At 42.9% G+C, this 19,694-nt stretch overlaps 1 protein-coding gene across 2 annotated transcripts in view; it reads left to right on the top strand.

The window, feature by feature from the left end:
- Positions 1-19,694, top strand: part of KLHDC4 (kelch domain containing 4) — a 65,616-nt gene that overhangs the window by 22,348 nt on the left and 23,574 nt on the right. The gene's annotated exons all lie outside the window — the stretch shown is intronic.

Below are 19,694 nucleotides of genomic sequence, written 5' to 3'. Positions count from 1 at the left end.
CAGGGGAGGCTTTACGTCACTGTTCAATAAACCAGGCTCGGCCATCGTTGATGCTCGATTCCAGCTTCTGTCGGTGACGTTGACCTGTGGTTGTCACGTTCACCCCTGCAGTCTCCGTGGGCAGAGCCACACCCCTGACTCTGTAGAGAGACGGACGGTGTGTCTGCGTATAAATTATGTACAAGAAGAAGCCTAGTAGCACAACGGATTGAGAGTGGAGTCAGTGGCTTTGCCCTCGTGGGGTGCACGCGCGGCTCTGGGGCACTGGCTTTGTACTGTTAAAGCAGCCGCCAGGCTCCCCGCCTCAGCGGAGTGGAATTCGGGGGGGTTCAGGACTGCTGTCAGGTCCCGGGACTTGCATCCGAGGGAGATCCCTGGAGGGTGTGCTCCGTGGTCCCCTGAGGGGCCTTTTAGGAGCCCGTGAATACCCGGCTGTCGGCCTGCTCAGATCGGCTTCCAGCCTGGAGCGTTAGACTCAGTGTAAAGAGTTGACCGTGAGGGTGATTGGAAGGTGCTCAGACATTCCCAAGCTCGCCAAGCTGCCGGGGAAGCTCTGGAGAGCAATCCTAGTAAAGCTGGACCCAGGGTGAGCCTTGGTGTGCTCTCCCGAGCGCCACTTGCATCTCCTTCTCTTGCTTGCTTTGGGAAACGCATGGCAACTAAGAACTTTTCACATTAAAAATTGATTTTGTTGTGTATATATTGAGACCTAGTCATTTTCTTTCTTTTTTTTTTAATTAATTAATTAATTTATTTTTGGCTGTGTTGGGTCTTCGTTTCTGTGCGAGGGCTTTCTCTAGTTGTGGGAAGCGGGGGCCACTCTTCATCGCGGTGCGCGGGCCTCTCACTATCGTGGCCTCTCTTGTTGCGGAGCACAGGCTCCAGACGCGCAGGCTCAGTAGTTGTGGCTCACGGGCCCAGTTGCTCTGCGGCATGTGGGATCTTCCCAGACCAGGGCTCGAACCCGTGTCCCCTGCATTGGCAGGCAGATTCTCAACCACTGCGCCACCAGGGAAGCCCGAGACCTAGTCATTTTCATTTTCCCCTTAATTTAAAGAGTGTTCAGGCCCAGATCATGTACCCTTTTTTGTCTTTCTTGCTTTGCTTCAGTTATTCTTTACAAAATCCAGTTGTTATTTCTTTGTTCACTTCTGGTGAATTGGTTCTTGATGTTTTCGTTGCATGTTTGTCAGCTTTGGTAGCTTTTGCCTGTAACGTATGGGTGAGGGACGGTGAATGGCTCCGTGAGGAAGCAGCACCCGTGGGGCCTGGTGTTGATGGTGGCGGCATGTTGTGGGGTGTCCCGCAGTGGCCTGCTGGGCTGTGTTGTGGCGCGTGCTTTCTCGTGGCCTTCAGATCTTTCCGGTTCCGTGACAGGTGTTGCAGGTGTTCGCTCCGAGGAAGCAGGGAGGCACTAGTGACATGCGGTCACTGCCCTTTGCAGAGCTCGCCTCGCCTGCTGTCCCTAGCCCCGCCTCATTGCGCGACTTGAGCTGTGTCCCGGCGTTATGGGCCTGGTTACGCTTGCTCGGCATTCGAGGCCTCTGTCCGAAGTCAGAAGTTGTTCCTCTTGAGCAGGTCTCGCATTACTTTTTTGCTGATTGTAATTAAAGTGGGAGAATTCCCAAAGGTATACTGGGGGACCTACTAAATGCTAATGTGAAGGTGCAGAGGCAGAACTGAGCTGCCTTTCTCAGCCCCCCTGCTCTAGCCTGGATAGAGTGGTGTGGCAGGGAAGGGGTTAAGCGCTTACTTTTTGTCTTTTTTGTCTACAGCGTCTTTTTTTTGAGCCGACCTCCTGGGCCATCATCTCTGGTTCTCGGTGGGGGATGGGCAGCCGGGCAGAGCTGCGCTGAGCTGCTCTCTTCAGCGGCCAGGGTGCGGCGGTGCGTTTCACCAGAGCCCGCGGTCCCTGCGGGGCTGAAGGTCGGGGGGCGGAGGGCCTGCCCCTGGCTTCTCCTCTTACTCTGTCTGCCGGGAGATTTTAATCGACCGGCTGAATTTCTGTGTCTCTGCTGCTCAGCCCGGTTCAGTTACCGCTGCTTCACGTGCCTACGGTTCCCAGATGCGTTGTGTTTGAGGCTGGCTCTGCTTTTAAGGCCCCTGGTGGGATGCAAGAAATCAGAAGCGGTGTGCGAGAGATACTGTGTGGTGACGACCTCCGTTCCCCTTTGTCCTCGTGGGCGCTGGGCTCGGTGCCTGGGCGTGCGCACAGCCGCAGCCCTTCCCCCGCCCTGCCCCAGCGTGTTCTGTGAGACCAGCGAGGAAGGTGTGCCCTGTGTGGCCCGTTCCTTGCTGTTACAGTGTCTGCAGCCACCGTGTGTAGGGAGCAAGCACGTCTCAGGGAAGGCTCCGTAAGTGAGTCACACACCGGAAGCCACGAGAGGGTGACTGTCTGACCATGGGGAATGTTAAGGTTTTTGTCAGGAATGATGCCACCAGGAAAGTGTGGGAATGGTGACAGGTTTACAGTGTGAAGCGAGCTCATGTTCAGAATAGAGACTTTGTGTAGAGTAGCGAGCAGCAAGCGGCAGCCACGAGTGGCTCACACGGAAGGTCGGACTGTCAGGCGGCGAGGGCTGGGCAAGCAGGGGTCCCTCCCGCTGGCTGAAGTGTCGGCTGGCAGCACCCGTCGTTCCAGCATCCTGTTGCTTGTGCCTGCCCCTCGACCCCGTCTTCACTTTTAGGAATATACTCTAAAGAAATGTTCCCTCTCATTTTGTACAAAAAAGCTTGTACAAAAATATGTGTACAGAAAGCTAAGATGCAGAGCAACATGTGCCTGAGTGTGTGTGCATGCACGTGTGCCTGCAGACTGGGCCACAGGGCCGGTGCAGGCACACGTGCGTGCACACACACAGTCCAGAAGGGTCTGGATGTTTCCGGGTTTTCTTCTGATTCCTTGATCTTCTCTTCCCACCTATTCTAGTATCGCTCCACTTTAATCGCTATAGCTCTGTGGTTTATTTGGATAGCAGGAAGGTTTTTCTCATTTACTTAAAAAATTTGTCATGCACTCATTTTTTTTTTTTAATTAAAAAATTTTTTTTATATTTCGTTGCATTGGGTCTTTGTTGCTGCGTACGAGCTTTCTCTAGTTGTGGCGAGCGGGGGCTACTCTTCGTTGAGGTGCGCGGGCTGCTCATTTCGGTGGCTTCTCTTGTGGAGCACGGGCTCCAGGTGCGCGGGCTTCAGTAGTTGTGGTGCGCAGCCTCAGTCGTTGTGGCTTGCGGGCTCAGTACTTGTGGCTCGCGGACTCTAGAGTGCAGGCTCAGTAGTTGTGGTGCAGGGGCTTAGTTGCTCCACGGCATGTGGGATCTTCCCGGACCAGGGCTGGAAGCTGTGTCCCCTGCATTTGCAGGCAGGTTCTTAACCACTGTGCCACCAGGGAAGCCCCACTCATTTTTTTCATAAGAGCTTCAGAATGTTCAAGTTTTGTTTTATAAACATTCCAATGGGATTTCGATTGGATTGCAGTTTGTAGATTTCACCTAGGGAGAATTGACAGCTGTCTAATCCTTAGCCTTCCCAGTCGGGAACATTTCATTTCTCTTAGGAGTCTCAATTAGGTTTATTTTTTTATCCTTCAGTAACATTTAAACCGGCCCAGAGGTAGAGTTTCAAAGTCAGAGGGCGTGTGTTCCTGGAGCCTTGTCCCCGGGTCTGACTTTCTCCCCAGGCAGTGTGGGCACAGCTGTCTGCAGCGCACAGGTGTCTTGGTTGGGGCAGTTCTTACTTGTTCGCAGGGCCCACCCTCGCTTCACAGTGTAGCACACACTGCCGCGGGGTGGCTGCCCTGTCTGCACTTTGGAGCGGGCGTCTTAAAGCACTTACGAGGTTTCACAGCAAGAGTCGGTGGTGGAGTGGCTGGGAGGCTTGTCAGCCTGGGGAGATGGCTCAGAGCTGACAGGATGCCTCTCTGGGTGATTCTTGGACTTTCGTGCGCCGATTAGCGCCTAGGGAGCTCTGAAAATGCATGTTCCTGCCCTCATCCCCCCAAACATCAAGTCTGATTCAGAGCCGCTTTAAAACGGGGCTCAGGAATCTGCATTTGACAGTAACCCCTCCCCACCCCCCTTAGTGACCTTGATCCAGGCGGCCCTGGATCACAGCTGGAGGCCTCGCCTACTGGCGTGTCTCATGCTTATTTTGAGCACCATTCACTAATGTGAAAACAAACGTTGGCTGCCTTTTCAGAAGTAAGAGAACTCATGTAAAATGCCTCTTAGATCCTTAACAATGAAAAGCAGTGTGGGTATTGCTTTTGTAATTTACTACTTATTCCAAAATGAAAGCGTCACCCCACTGTTGTTTGGCAGGGCTGTGCAGGCTTAATTGACGAGGCCCGGCGTAGCCACGGAAGCAGGCAGACTAATTACTGAAGTCAGTCTATCGATCCTGGGGGCTGGGTTACAGCATGTGGGGTTTTGCCTTGGAGCTGCTGCCGCTGGGAACTGGGCTTGGTTATTAATAGGCTGACGCAATGGCTGCTGTTGGGAGAGGGTGACTGCTGGCAGGTTCTCCTCTGTAATTTTTTCTTACTGACCTAAAAGAAAAGGGAAGGCGCTTCAGCCAAAATGAAGGCTGATTTTGCTATTTCTGGGGAAGGTCACTGAGTCTGGGGGAATCCACACGGTGTGAGCTCAAATCATGGGAAAAGTGCAGGAAGAGGTCATTGTGAACCGAATTTATTCGGCCTCCAGGACTTGGCCCCGCACTCTGCATTCTTTTTGCCATGCTGCACGGCTTACGGGATCTTAGTTCCCTGGCCAGGGATTGAACCCTCGCCCTCGGCAGTGAGAGCGCCGAGTCCTAACCAGGGAATTCTCTGCATTCATTTTTTAGGAAACATTTTTCACTCCCATGGGGGTAGTTTTACATTTGGGGAGACTGAGACCGAGAAAAGGTTACATAACAGTAAAGGCCAGCAGAGGCAGAGTTAAATCAGTATCTGGTATATGTAGTCCCTTTGTTGGCTTTTAAGCAAGTTTTTCTCGTGGGAGGGCAGGGTGATCGATTCCCAGGCATCCGCTTTGTCTTTCATTTTTGCCCTTCTTGTGTTTCTGTAGCACGTTTACAATGAGCAGACCCTTAGGAGTCTTTATTGTCTTCCTTTATGCACGTTCTCCATTCTTGCAGCATTTAATTGACATTATAACAGTTGGAAAATGAAAAGTTCGTAGGAAAAGTTCGTAGCGTTACTAACGTCAAGAAGACCAAAGCTTCAGTGTCAGCACAGCCTCCTGATTTACGTTGGACGAGTATGACCAACTTTAACAGATGTTTTGAGATTCCCTTCAGTGTCTGTCTTCGGTGGGACGTGCCTGCACAACTGACCTGATTTAAAAAAAAAAAAAACGGCCTGATTTGGTAACACAGATTCTGTCTACTAATCGTGTTTTTATTTTTATACCATACACAGCCTCTCTCCCCGTCCCCCGCTGCATCTCCTCCAGGAGGTCGGGGAGGAGAGTGGGCTATGTCTAAGTGTATGTGCACCTGTGTGAGTCTGAGGGCAGTTGGACACCAAAGGCAGGACTCAGCATTTGCCCACCTGCTCAGTCTCTCACAGCGCGGACTCCACTGTGGTAGGTTTATTATTATGTAAACAGTCCACAAATGGTTTCATTACTAATAGTAATAGTTAAAGTAAAAGAAGGACACAGTTTGATAGGCTGCCTGGATTCTAGAGACTGCTACTAGTTATTCTGTGCAATGTGAGTAAATACTTACTAAGCTCCAAATTTGTTGTTTAGTGGTACTTGGAAAAGTGGGGCTGAATTCTGAAGGCGGCCTGTTTGATGAAGGGGGAGATGCTCTTGCCTGCGTTTCCTGCTCTGGCCACATCGGAACCATTCTTGGAGGAGGGCCCTTTCCTTTCCTGAGGATGGGCCACTAGACTAAGTTCCCCGTCAGGTCGGCCTGTGTGGCCTTGAATCTCTGGGATTGTGAGAGAAATTTTTCCTTTGCTCAGTAAATATCTCAGGAACAGCATGGTACTATGGTGTATCTTTTGTAAGGTGTGAACTTTCAGATAACTCAGGGAAGCATTTGCATACGGAGTGCTTAACACTCTGTTTGTACCCGAAGCCCATGGCGCTATCAGACGCGTGTGCATCTTCTGTAAACGTCACCGCAGCCGCTGGCTGGAAGGGGCCTGGGTGATGCTGAGTGGCGGTGTGCCCTGCCGCAGCGCTGCTCTGCACGCAGCTCACATGTGCTGGAAGCACTCGCTCCCACGAAAGTACACATGTATTTTTGCGCTGCTTATAGAGCTGGCTGAGTAGGACATGTTAATTTTTTAAGACTCCATATTTAGGAGTGACGGCAGTTGAAAAGTGCCTGTTGGAGATTCAAATATAAACGGGCTTTTTTGGGTGGCTTTATTTTCTAAAGGGGTATATGGAGTCTTTTTATAGAAAAAATTTCCCTTTTTGGTTACAAAACACAGTGGTACTTGGCTGCTGCCACAGAAAGTTAATTGAGTCCTTGATGCCTGGCTCACCGAAGGACAGAACACCCATCAGATTTGTGGCCAGAGGCTGCAGGAGGCCCTAACCTGGCCGTCTCGGCTCTGGGGAGTCATCTAGAGATGACTTGGCTCCCTGGTGCTGCTTCCATAGGTCACTGGGCCATTACATTCACGGTTACTGGAGTAACATGGGGAGCGTTTTGGGCTCTCCTGTGTACCTTTTTTGAAGTAGAATTGGAAGCAAACCTATTAGTTTTTGAAAAGAAAACCTGTTTCCCAGGTTGTACGTGTAAAGTATTGTAACAGACAGTTTCTCAGAAGGGGGGTTTGTTGCTTGCCCAGCACGGTGGTGGTCTTCTCACTCACCTTCTCTGTTGTGCCGCTGTACACTGTGCCTTGTCTCCTAGGCACCCAGCCCCGGGACATGGAAAAGCCATGCCAGCCGCTTCAGCCTGTGGAGTGGGGCCGGCTCCGAGGAGAGCGCTGCTCTCACCGTGCAGAGCGCACAGGCAGGGTCAGGGCCCCGTGACGGCGTGACCTGCGGCGGTGGTGTCGTGGCCTGGCGCAGACCCTCCTTCGGAACCTCGTCCGTCTGGGATTTTTATCATGAATTTGGAAAAGAAAACATGCTTACTAGATTTGTGGGTGATAAACAGCTAGGAAAGGACTTCCCGGTGGCACAGTGGTTAAGAAGCCACCTGCCAATGCAGGGGACATGGGTTCGATCCCTGGTCTGGGAAGATCCCACATGCTGTGGAGCAGCTAAGCCCATGCGCCACAACTACTGAAGCCCGTGCGCCTAGAGCCCGTGCTCTGCAACAAGAGAAGCCACTGCAATGAGAAGCATGTGTACCGCAAGGAAGAGTAGCCCCAGCTCACTGCAACTAGAGAAAGCCTGCACGCAGCAATGAAGACCCAAGGCAGCCAAAAAAAAAAAAAAAAAAAAATTAAAAATAAATAAATTTAAAAAAAAAACTAGGAAGAAAAGCAAATAAATTGGTTGGCAATTCAGCATCCAAAATTATCTTTGTGGACCAAATCTAGCAAGATGAAATTGAAGTGGGATAAGTTTTCCTTGTAGGTTGCATATAAATGTAGCATTTAAAGAAGCTGCCCTTGCTAGTAGAAGAGAAGTATTTAGTAAGTTGAAATGCCGGTAGTCATCTGCATATGGTGAGGCTACTCCAAGACTGATGCTTAAAGATCAGATTAGCAGGATATAGTCTTCAGGAATATGGAACTGGTAATTTTTGGTTGACTTCCCATGGATGAGTACCATGGTTGGTTTGAATGACACATTAAAAGGGAAGTTAATAAGCTGAGGGCATTAGGAGAGAGAGACTAGGATGATCAAGCATTTCAAGAAAGGTGAGAAGAATGGAATTTGTTCTAGGTTGGAGTAAGGGAAGGTCCTGGAGGTCCTCATAGCAGTATGTGATGAAATGTTCATCTCAGATTTGCTAGTGGGGAGATGCTGGGTTGGGCAGCTCAAGCTTCTCTTTCATTTTGAGAGTCTTTGTGTTGTATTTTTTTTAGGGCACCTGGTTTGCGGGAAAGCTTTGTGGAAATAAATGGAGAATAATGCCTTGTATAGAGAAGTGCTGGACTGGGCAGCTCAGGTTGTAACCATCTTTTGCAGCCTTGACTTAGTGGTTGGATTGTATAGGTGGGAGAGCCAGATTGAGATAGCACCAGTGCAAAACAAGGTGGGCAGAGGTACCTGGTGAGTGTGCCCGGGTGACCACGTCAGCTCTTTTTACATCAGGTTGTTTCCTTACTGTTGAGTTTTAAGAGTTGTTTGTGTGTTTTGGATAATAGTCCTTTATCAGATGTGTTTTTTGCAAATATTTTCTCCCAGACTGTGACTTTTAATTCTCTTGATACTATCTTCTGCAGAGCAGAAGTTTTAAGTTTATAAGTCCAGCTTATCTATCAGTTACTTTACACGTAGGCCTGTGATCCATTTCGAGTATTTTTTGCGAAAGGTCTGTGTTCAGGTTCATTCTTTTGCATGTGGATGTGCAGTGGTTCCGACACCATTTGTTGAAGAGACTGTCTTTGCTCCATTGTATTGCCTTTCCTCTTTTGTCAGAGATCAGTTGACTATATTTATGGAACTCTATTTCTGGGCTGTCTATTCTCTTCCATTGATCTACCTGTTTACTCTTTCACCAACACCACACTGTCATGATTACTGTAGCTTTATAGTAAGTCTTGAAGTCAGGTAACATCAGTCCTCCAACTTTGTTCTTCTCCTTCAATATCGTGTTGACTATTCTGTGTCTTTTGGCTTTCCATATAAACTTTAGAATTAGTGTGTTGATATCAATGAAATAATTTACTGGGATTTTGATTGGGACTGTTGAATCTATAGATCAAGTTGGGGAGTACTGACACCTTGACAATAATGAGTCTTCTTATCCATGAATGCAGAATGTCCCTCCATTTACTTAGTTCTTCTTTGATTTTCTTAATCAGAATTTTGCAGTTTTCCCCATAAAGATTTTATATATATTTTGTTAGGTTCATACCTGAGTATTTCATGTTGTAGTGCTAATGTAAACAATACTGCTTTTAGTTTCAAATTTCACTTGTTCATTGTTGGTTTATAGGAAAGCAGTTGACTTTTGCATATTAACTTTGTTGCCTACAACCTTGCTATAAATGCTTACTAATTCCAGAAGTTTTCCTGTCAGTTCTTAAGGATTTTCCACATAGATGATCATGTCATTTGTGAACAAAGATGTTTTTATCTTTCTTCCCAACATGTATACGTTTTATTTCCATTTCTTGCCTTATTGCATTAGCAAGAACTTTCAGTACGAAGTTGAAAAGGAGTGGTGAGAGAGAATATCCTTACCATGTATCTGCTGTTAGTGGGAAAGCCTCAAGTTTCTCATCATTAAGTATGACTTTAGCTGTAGTTCTTTTGTAGGTCTTTATCAAATTGGAAAAGTTCCCCTTCATTCCAAGTTTACTGAGAGTTTTTATCATGAATGGGTATTGGGTTTTGTCAAATGCTTTTTTTCAACTGTTGATATGATCATGTGATGTTTCTTTTTTAGTCTGTCAAATGTGATGGATTATATTGATTTTCAAACCTTGAACCAACCTTGCATACCCGGGATAAATTCCACATGGTCATAGTGTATACTTCTTTTTATATTTTTTGGATTCAATTTGCTAATATTTTGTTGAGGATTTTTACATTTATGTTCACAAGAGGTATTGGCCTGTAGTTTTCTTATAATGTCTTTGTCTGGTTTTGTCAGTAGAGTAATGCTGGATAGAGGATAGAAGCTATCCTCAGAGAGATTGTAGAGGATTAGTATAATTTCTTCCTTAAATGTTTGGTAGATTTCACCAGTGAACCAATCTGGGCCTCGTGGCTTTCTGTTTTGGAAGGTTATTAATTATTGATTACTTTTACTTAATAGATATAGGTCTATTCAGATTGTTTATTTCTTGTGTGGATTTTGACACACAGTTGTTTCAGGGAAGTCCATTTCATGTAGGTCCATTTCATATAGGCTATCAAATTTGTGGGCATAGAATTGTTCACAGTATTCCTTTATTTTCATTTAATTTCCACGTGATCTGTAGTGATGTCCCTGCTTTCATTTCTTTTTTTATAAATTTATTTATTTATTTATTTATGGCTGCGTTGGGTCTTTGGTTTTTTTTTTTAATTTATTAAATTTATTTATTTTTTGGCTGTGTTGGGTCTTCATTGTTGTGCGCGGGCTTTCTCTAGTTGCAGCAAGCGGCCGTGTGTGGGCTTCTCATTGTGGTGGCTTCTCTTGTTGTGGAACATGGGCTCTAGGCACGTGGGCTTCAGTAGTTGTGGCTTGCGGGCTCTAGAGCACAGGCTCAGTAGTTGTGGCGCATGGACTTAGTTGCTCCGTGGCATGTGGAATCTTCCCGGACCAAGGCTCGGACCCGTGTCCCCTGCATGGGCAGGCGGATTCTTAACCACTGCGCCACCAGGGAAGCCCTCATTTCTGATATTAGTACTTTGTATCCTGTCTCTTTTTTTCTTAGCTTGGCTAGGGATTTATTGATTTTATCAGTCTGTTCAAAGAACCAGCTTTTCGTTTTGTTCATTTTTTCTCTATTCATTTCCTGTTTTCAATTTCATTAATTTCTGCTATAATTCTTTTTTTTTCTTCTGCCTACTTTGGGTTTAATTTCCTCTTCTTTCTCTAGTTTCCTAAGGTGGAAACTTAGATTACTGATTTTAGATCTTCTTATATGTGCATTCAACCCTATAAGTTTCCCTTTAAGCACTGCTTTCACTGCATCCCACAAATTTTGGTAAGTTGTCTTTTCATTTCCATCTGACTTAAAATATTTAAAAATTTCCCTTGATAATAATTCTTTGGCCCATGTGTTATTTAGAAGTGTGTTGTTTAATTTCTACCTTTTTGGGATTTTCCAGTTATTTTTTTTTGTTACTGATTTGTAGTTTAATTCTTTCGTGGTCTAAGAGTAGACATTATATGATTTCTATACTTTTAACGTTGTTACAATGTGTTTTATGGCCCAGAATGTGGTCTGACTTGGTGAGTGTTCTTTGTGAGCTTGAGAAAAATGTGTATTCTACTGTTGTTGGATGAAGTAGTCTGTAGATGTCAATTTTATCCACTTGATTGATGGTGTTGTTGAGTTCAACCATATCCTTACTGATTTCTGCTTGCTGTATCTTATCTGTCCATTTTTGAGAGGGAGGCATTGAATTCTCTAGCAATGATAATGGATTCATCTGTTTTTCCTTGCAATTCTGTTAGTTTTGCCTCATGTAATTTGACACTCTGTTGTTAGGTGCATACCTGTTAAAAATTGTTATGTATTCTTAGAGAATTGACTCCTTTATCATTATGTAATGCCCTTTTTATCCCTGACAACTTTCCTTGCTTTGAAGTCTGCCCCATCTGAAATTAATATAGCTACTGTTACTTTCCTTTGATTATTGTTAGCATGGTATATCTTTCTTCATTTCCTTTTTTTTTTTTTAAATTTATTTACTTAAATTTATTTATTTTTGGCTGCATTGGGTCTTCATAGCTGTGTGCAGGCTTTCCCTAGTTGTGGCAAGTGGGGGTTGCTCAGTAGTTGTGGCTCGCGGGCTCTAGAGCGCAGGCTCAGCAGTTGTGACGCACGGGCTTAGTTGCTCCGTGGCATGTGGGATCTTCCCAGACCAGGGCTCGAACCCATGTCCCCTGCATTGGCAGGCGGATTCTTAACCACTGCGCCACCAGGGAAGCCCCCATTCCATTTACTTTTAATCCATATACGTCTTTATAGTTAAAGTGGGTTTCTTGTAGATAACATGTAATTGGGTCTTGTGTTTTGATCCACTCTGATAGTCTCTGTGTTTTAATTGGTGCATTTACACCGCTGACATTCAAAGTGATTACTGATACAGTATCTATCATGTTTGTTATAGTTTTCCATGTGTTGCCCTTGTTATTTGTTCTTGTTTTTATCCTCCACTCTTTTTTTTTTTTTTTGCCTTTTGTGGTTTTAATAGAGGATTTTATGATTCCATTTTCTCTCCTTTCTTAGCATATCAGTTATACTTCTTTTTTTACTTTTTTAAGTGGTTGCCCTATAGTTTGCAGTGTACATTTACAACTAATCCAAGTCCACTTTCAGATAACACTATACCACTTCACAGATGTTGTGAGTACCTTGTAAGAACAAGATAACCCTAATTTCTTTTTCCAATTCCTTGTATCATTGTGTCATTCATTTCACTTATATGTACACATATTTGAGTATATATACACACAGAAATATATATTCCTCAGAGGCGTATACATGTATACACACACACTCACGCACACAGGCCCGAAAGCAAACATAACTGAATACATTGTTGCTATTATTATTTTAAACAGCCTGTTCCCTGTTTGATCAGTTAAGTTTCTGACCTATATTGTTTTCCTTTTCTCTAAAGAACTTCCTTAAACATTTCTTGTAAGGCAGGTCTACTGGCAACAAATTCTCTCCATTTTTATTTGTCTCATAAAGGCTTTATTTCTCCTTCACTTTTGATGGATACTTTCATAGAGTACAGAATTCTAGGTGACTGGGTTTTTTCTCTCAGCACTTTCAGTATTTCTACTCTCTTCCTGCTTGCATGGATTCTGGGGAGTAGTTGGATGTAATTGTTATCTGTGTTCCTCTGTAGGTGAGGTGTTTTTTCCCTTGGTTTCTTTCAGGATACTTTCTTTATCTTTGATTTTCTATAATTTAAAAATGATATAGCAAGGTGTAGTTTTTGGCATTTATCCTGCTTGGCATCCTCTGAGCTTCCTGGGTTTGTAGTTTGGTGTCTGAATTTAATTTGGGGAAATTCTCAGTAAGTGTTATTTCAAATATTTCTTCTGTTCCTTGCTCTCTTCTCCTTCTGATAGTCCCATTACATGCACATTACACCTTGTGTAGTTGTCCCACAGTCCTTGGATATTCTGTGCTTTTTTTTTCCCCAGTCTTTTTCTCCTTGCTTTTTGGTTTTCAAGGATTCTATTGAGATATCTTCTAGCTCAGAGATTCTTTCCTCAGCTGTGTCCAGTCTAACTACAAGCCCATCAAAGGCATTCTTCATTTCTGTCACTGTGGTTTTCATGTCTAGGCTTTCTTTTTGGTTCTTCCTTAGGACTTCCATCTCTGCTTACATTGCCCATCTGTCCTTGCATGCTGTCTGCTTTGTCCATTTGAGCCTTTAGCATATTAAACATTGTTGTTTCAAATTTCTGGTCTGAGAATTCCAGCATTCCTGCCATGTCTGGTTCTGACGCTTGTCCCTTCAAATTGTGTTTTTTGCTTTTTAGTATACCTTGTAATTTTTTCTCGATTGCGGGACATGATGTATCTGTGAAAGGAACTGCTATAAATAGGTCGCTGGTGATGAGGAGGGAGGGGAAGCGGTCACTAGTCCTTTGATTGTGTTTAGGTCTTCTAGTGACGCCTGTGCCTCTGCACCATGAACTTCTCCAGTGTTTCTCAGTTTTTTCCATCCCCTTAGGTGGGACAGGGTGGCTGGAGTGGGCTGGAGGTGGGTATTTCTCTTCCTCCAGGTCATTTTGCCTCTGATAATACGCAGCAGCTTAGGCTATGGTTAACTAGTTTCCCTCGAGGGCCGGCCTTGTTAAGAACAGGGCTCTGATGTCCCTCAAAGTGGTTCCTTTTCCTCTCCCCCTGCCAGAAGCACGAGGGGGTTTTTCTCTGATATTTACTGTGGGACTCCGGTCGAGCCCCTGGAGGTAAACCTCACAATATTGTGGGTACCCTAGTGATGCGGTCCACCTGGAGTTTTCCACTCTCAGGGTTGTCTGCACTGAGCCTTCAGCTGAACTAGGGGTTTCTACCCTAGTTTCTACCGCAGCACTGGTTCCTCTTGGGGTCTCTGCTTGTGTGTGTGTCCCCCGCCCCGAGCACAACTCTTGTGTCACTGCCCGTCTCTCCAGTCTGTGGGCAGCAGTGTTCCCTGTGTCCTCACCTCTCTCACAGATCAAGAACTGTGGATTTTTCAGTCTGTTTAGCTTTTTATAGGACAGAGTAGCAACTTCTAGGCTCCTTATATGCTGAACCAGAAGCTGGAAGTCCCTTTTCGTGGTTTTTTTTTTATTGCTGTGTATTTTTATATCTGTTTTATTGAGATACAGTTACATTCTATAAAATGTATACCTTTTATGTGTACAGTTAAATGAATTTCAGCAACTATATATACCTGTGTAGCCACCCCCATACCCAAGACAGAACGTTCCATCACCCTGGAATGTTCCTTTCTGCCCCTTTGCAGTCAGTTCCCTAACCTCGAGCCCCAGGCGGCTGCAGTCACCAGGGATTCATTTTGCCTTTTTATAATCTCATACACGTGGAATCACCCAGTCCGTGCTCCTCCGTCTCCCTGCTTCCCTTGTTCATGATGTATTTGAGACCGTCCACGTCGTGGTGTGTGTCAGTAGATGGCTCCTTTCTATGGCCGACACATGTTCTGTCTGATGAACACACCACACCTTGTGTATCTGTTTACTCGGAGCACTTCCCACCGCTTCCAGCTTTGGACAGTCAGGAGTAAAGCTTCTGTGAACACGTGGAGGTGTTTGTGTGCACCTGTGTTCTCATTTCTCTTGAGTAAATGTCTGGTGTCACATTGCTGGGTTGTGTGCTGAGTCTGTGTGTGGCGGTTGTGAGAAGCTGTTGTCCCGTTTTCACCCTCCCCACAGCAGAGAGGGGGCGGGGGAGCGGGCTCCAGTGCTTCCCGGCCTCACAGCTCTGGGTGCCGTCTCTTGTCTCAGGCCCCCCGCGGGGTGCAGGGAGGAGCTCACTTCTGGTATGAAACAGCTGGCATCTAATGACCTTGACCACATTTCATATTTGTGTTAGTCATTTGTATGTCTATATATAATTTTTCTATCTTTTGTGAATTTTGTTTTCATATCTTTTGTGAACTTTCTGTTCAGATCTTTTGCCTGTGTTTTTATTGGGTTGTTTATCTTACTGATAAGGTAGTAAGGATTCTTTATATATTCTGCATACAGGTCACTTGCAGATGTATATTTGCAAATACTTCTCCCAGTCCATCACTTGCCTTTTTATTTTTTAGTGGTTTATTTTGAAGAGCTGAAGATTTTTATTTTGATGGAGTACAGTTTGTTAGCGTCTATCTGTATCTACTCCAAGGTCATAGAGATTTTCTCCTGTTCTATTCTAGAGTTTATAATAGTTAGTTATACTCAGGATGGTTTTGGTAGCTTGTGGTCAAATTTGATGGTACCCAGTAAGTGCTTACAGAATAAATTGGTGTAAAAAGTGGTTCTTTTTTATTTTTAATTTAATTTTTCTTATATATTGGAGTATAGTTGATTTACAATGTTGTGTTAGTTTTAGGTGTCCAGCTAAGTGATTCAGTTATACATATACATATATCCATTCTTTTTCAGATTCTTTTCTTGTATAGGTTATTACAGAATATTGAGTAGAGTTCCCTGTGCTATACAGTAGGTCCTTGTTGATTGTCTGTTTTACATATAGTAGTGTGTATATGTTAATTGCAAACTCCTAATTTATCCCTCCCCCCTCCACGTTCCCCTTTGGTAACCATCAGTTATTTTTGAAGTCTGTGAGTCTGTTTGTGCTTTGTAGATAAGTTTATTTGTATTATTATTATATTTTTAGATTCCACATTTAAGTGATATGATATTTGTCCTTGTCTGACTTACTTCACTTAGTATGATAATCTGTAGGTCCATCCATGTTGCTGCAACTGGCATTATTTCATTCTTTTTTATGGCTGAGTAATATTCCATTGTATATATGTACCACATCTTCTTTATCCATTTCTCTGTCAGTGGATTTTTAGGTGGCTTCCATGTCCTGGCTATTGTAAATAGAGCTGCAGTGAACACTGGGGTGCATGTATCTTTTTGAATTATTGTTTTCTCTGGATATATGCCCAGGAGTGGGATTGCTGGGTCATATGGTAGCTCTATTTTTAGTTTTTTAAGGAACTTCCATACTGTTCTCCATAGTGGCTGCACCATTTACATTCCCACCAACAGTGTAGGAGGGTTCCCTTTTCCCCACACCCTCTCCAGCATTCATTCTTTGTAGATATTTTGATGATGGCCATCTGGTAGGTGTGAGGTGATACCTCATTGTAGTTTTGATTTTCATTTCTCTAGTAATTAATGATGTTGAGCATCTTTTCATGTGCTTTTTGGCCATCTGTATGTCTTCTTTCGAGAAATGTCTGTTTAGGTCTTCTGCCCATTTTTTGATTGGGTTGTTTGTTTTTTTTTTGATATTGAGCTGCATGAGCTGTTTATATATTTTGGAGATTAATCCATTGTCAGTCACTTCATTTGCAAATACTTTCTCCCATTCTGTCGGTTGTCTTTGTTTTTTTATGGTTTCCTTTGCTGTGCAAAAGCTTTTAAGTTTCATTAGGTCCTATTTGTTTTATTTTGTTTTTATTTTCATTACTCTCTAGGAGGTGGATCCAAAAAAAATATTGCTGTGATTTATGTCAGAGTGTTCTGCCTATGTTTTCCTCTAAGAGTTTTATCATATCCAGCCTTACAGTAGGTCTTTAATCCATTTTGAGTTTATTTTTGTGTATGGTGTTGGAGAATGTTCTAATTTCATTCTTTTACATGTAGCTGTCCAGTTTTCCTAGCACCACTTATTGAAGAGACTGTCTTTTCTCCATTGTATATTCTTGCCTCCTTTGTCATAGATTAACTGATTGTAGGTGTATGGGTTTATTTTGGGGCTTTCTATCCTGTCCCATTGATCTATATTTCTGTTTTTGTGCCAATACCATACTGTTTTGATTACTGTAGCTTTGTAGTATAGTGGGAAGTCAGGGAGTCTGATTGTTCCAGCTCCGTTTTTGTTTCTCAGGATTGCTTTGGCTATTTGGGGTCTTCTGTGTTTCCATAGAAATTAAAAAAAATTTTTTCTAGTTGTGTGAAAAATACCATTGGTAATTTGATAGGGATTGCACTGAGTCTGTAGATTGCTTTGGGTAGTATAGTCATTTTGACAATGTTGATTCTTCCAATCCAAGAACATGGCATATCTTTCCATCTGTTTGTGTCATCTTCGATTTCTTTCATCAGTGTCTTACAGCTTTCAGGGTATGGGTCTTTTTCCTCCTTAGGTAGGTTTATTCCTAGGTATTTTGTTCTTTTTCATGCGATGGTAAATGGGATTGTTTTCTTAATTTCTCTTTCTGATCTTTCATTGTTAGTGTATAGGAATGCAAGAGATTTCTGTGTATTAATTTTGTATCCTGGAACTTTTCTGAATTCATTGATGAGCTCTAGTAGTTTTCTGGTAGCATCTTCAGGATTTTCTATGTATAGTATCATGTCATCTGCAAACAGTGACAGTTTTACTTCTTCTTTTCCAATTTGAATTCCTTTTATTTCTTTTTCTTCTCTGATTGCCATGGCTAGGACTTCCAAAACTATGTTGAATAAAAGTGGTGAAAGTGGACATCCTTGTCTTTTTTCTGATCTCAGAGGAAATGCTTTCAGCTTTTCACCATTGAGAATGATGTTAGCTGTGGGTTTGTCATCTATGGCCTATGGCCTTTATTATGTTGAGGTACGTTCCCTCTTTGCCCACTTTCTGGAGAGTTTTTATCATTGATGGGTGTTGAATTTTGTCAAAAGCTTTTTCTGCATCTATTGAGATGATCACATGGTTTTTATTCTTCAGTTTGTTAATGTGTATCATACTGATTGATTTGCATATATTGAAGAATTCTTGAATCCCTGGGATAAATGCCACTTGATCGTGGTGTATGATCTTTTTAATGTATTGTTGCATTTGGTTTGCTAGTATTCTGTTGAGAATTTTTGCGTCTGTGTTCATCAGTGATATTGGCCTGTAATTTTCTTTTTTTGTGGTATTTTTGTCTGGTTTTGGTATCAGGGTGATGGTGGACTCATAGAATGAGTTTGGGAATGTTTCTTCCTCTGCAGTTTTTGGGAAGAGTTTCAGAAGGATAGGTGTTAACTCTTCTCTAAATGTTTGATAGAATTCGTCTGTGAAGCCATCTGGTCCTGGACTTTTGTGTGTCGGAAGTTTTTTAGTCACAATTTCAATTTTAGTACTTGTGATTGGTCTGTTCATATTTTCTATTTCTTCCTGGTTCCATCTTGGAAGGTTGTACCTTTCTAAGAATTTGTTCATTTCTTCTAGGTTGTCCATTTTATTGTCATACATAGAGTTGCTTGTAGTAGTCTCTTAGGATGCTTTGTATTTCTGTGGTGTCTTTTGTAACTTCTTTTTCATTTCTAATTTTATTGATTTGACCCCTCTCCCTTTTTTTCTTGATGAGTCTGGTTAAAGGTTTATCAATTTTATCTTTTCAAAGAACCAGCTTTTAGTTTCATTGATCTTTGCTATTGTTTTCTTTGTCTCTATTTTATTTATTTCTGCTCAGATCTTTATGATTTTTTTTTTCTACTACCTTTGGGTTTCGTTCTTCTTTTTCTAGTTGTTTTAGGTGTAAGTTAGGTTGTTTGAGATTTTTCTTGTTTCCTGAGGTAAGATTGTATTGCTATACACTTCCCTCTTAGAACTGCTTTTGCCACATCCCATAGGTTTTGGATTCCCGTATTTTCATTGTCTTTTATCTCTAGTTATTTATTTATTTACTATTTGATTTATTCAGTGATCCATTGGTTGTTTAATAACATGTTGTTTATCCTCCACGTGTTTGTGTTTTTTTTTTTTTTAAGTTCTTTCTGTTATTGATTTCTAATCTCATAGTGTTGTGGTTGGAAAAGATGCTTGATATGATCTCAGTTTTCTTAAATTTACCAAGGCTTGCTTTGTGGCCCAGCATGTGACCTATCCTGGAGAATGTTCCATGCGCGCCTGAGAAGAATGTGTATTCTGCTGCTTTTGGATGGTCTAACGTGTTACTTATGGCCTGTGTTTCCTTACTGATTTTCTGTCTGGATGATCTGTCCATTGATGTAAGTGCGGTGTTAAAGCCCCCTACTATTATTGTGTTACTGTCGATTTCTCCTTTTATGGCTGTTTGCATTTGTCTTACATGTTGAGGTGCTCCTATGTTGGGTGTATATATATATTTACAATTGTTATATTTTCCTCTTGGATTGATCCCTTGATCATTAGGTAGTGTCCTTCTTTGTCTCTTGTAACAGTCTTTATTTTAAGGTCTGTTTTGTCTGATATGAGTATAGCTACTCCAGCTTTCTTTTGATTTCCATTTGCATGGAATACCTTTTTTCCATCCCCTCACTTTCAAACTGTATGTGTCCCTAGATCTGAAGTGGGTCTCTTGTAGACAGCATATATATGGGTCTTGTTTTTGTATCCGTTCAGGCAGTCTTTGTCTTTTGTTTGGAGCATTTAAACCATTTCCATATAAGGTAATTCTTGATATGTATGTTCTTATTGCCATTTTGTTAATTGTGTTGGATTTGTTTTTGTAGGTCTTTTTTCTTCCCTTTTGTTCTCTTGTGATTTGATGACTATCTTTAGTCTTGTGTTTGGATTGCTTTTTCTGTGTGTGTGTCTATTGTATCTATTGTAGATTTTTGGTTTGTGGTTCCCATGAGGTTTTGGTAAAGCAGTCTATATAGTGAATATATACAAGATTGTTTTAAGTTGCTGGTCTCTTAATTTCAAACACATTCCCTATATCCTGCATCTGTATTTTCCTCTTCTC

Source organism: Balaenoptera musculus, chromosome 19 (assembly GCF_009873245.2).
Source record: "Balaenoptera musculus isolate JJ_BM4_2016_0621 chromosome 19, mBalMus1.pri.v3, whole genome shotgun sequence".
Classification (NCBI taxonomy): domain Eukaryota; kingdom Metazoa; phylum Chordata; class Mammalia; order Artiodactyla; family Balaenopteridae; genus Balaenoptera; species Balaenoptera musculus.
The sequence above is the reverse complement of the archived record's forward strand: the minus strand, read 5'-3'. Positions and strand labels throughout refer to the sequence as shown.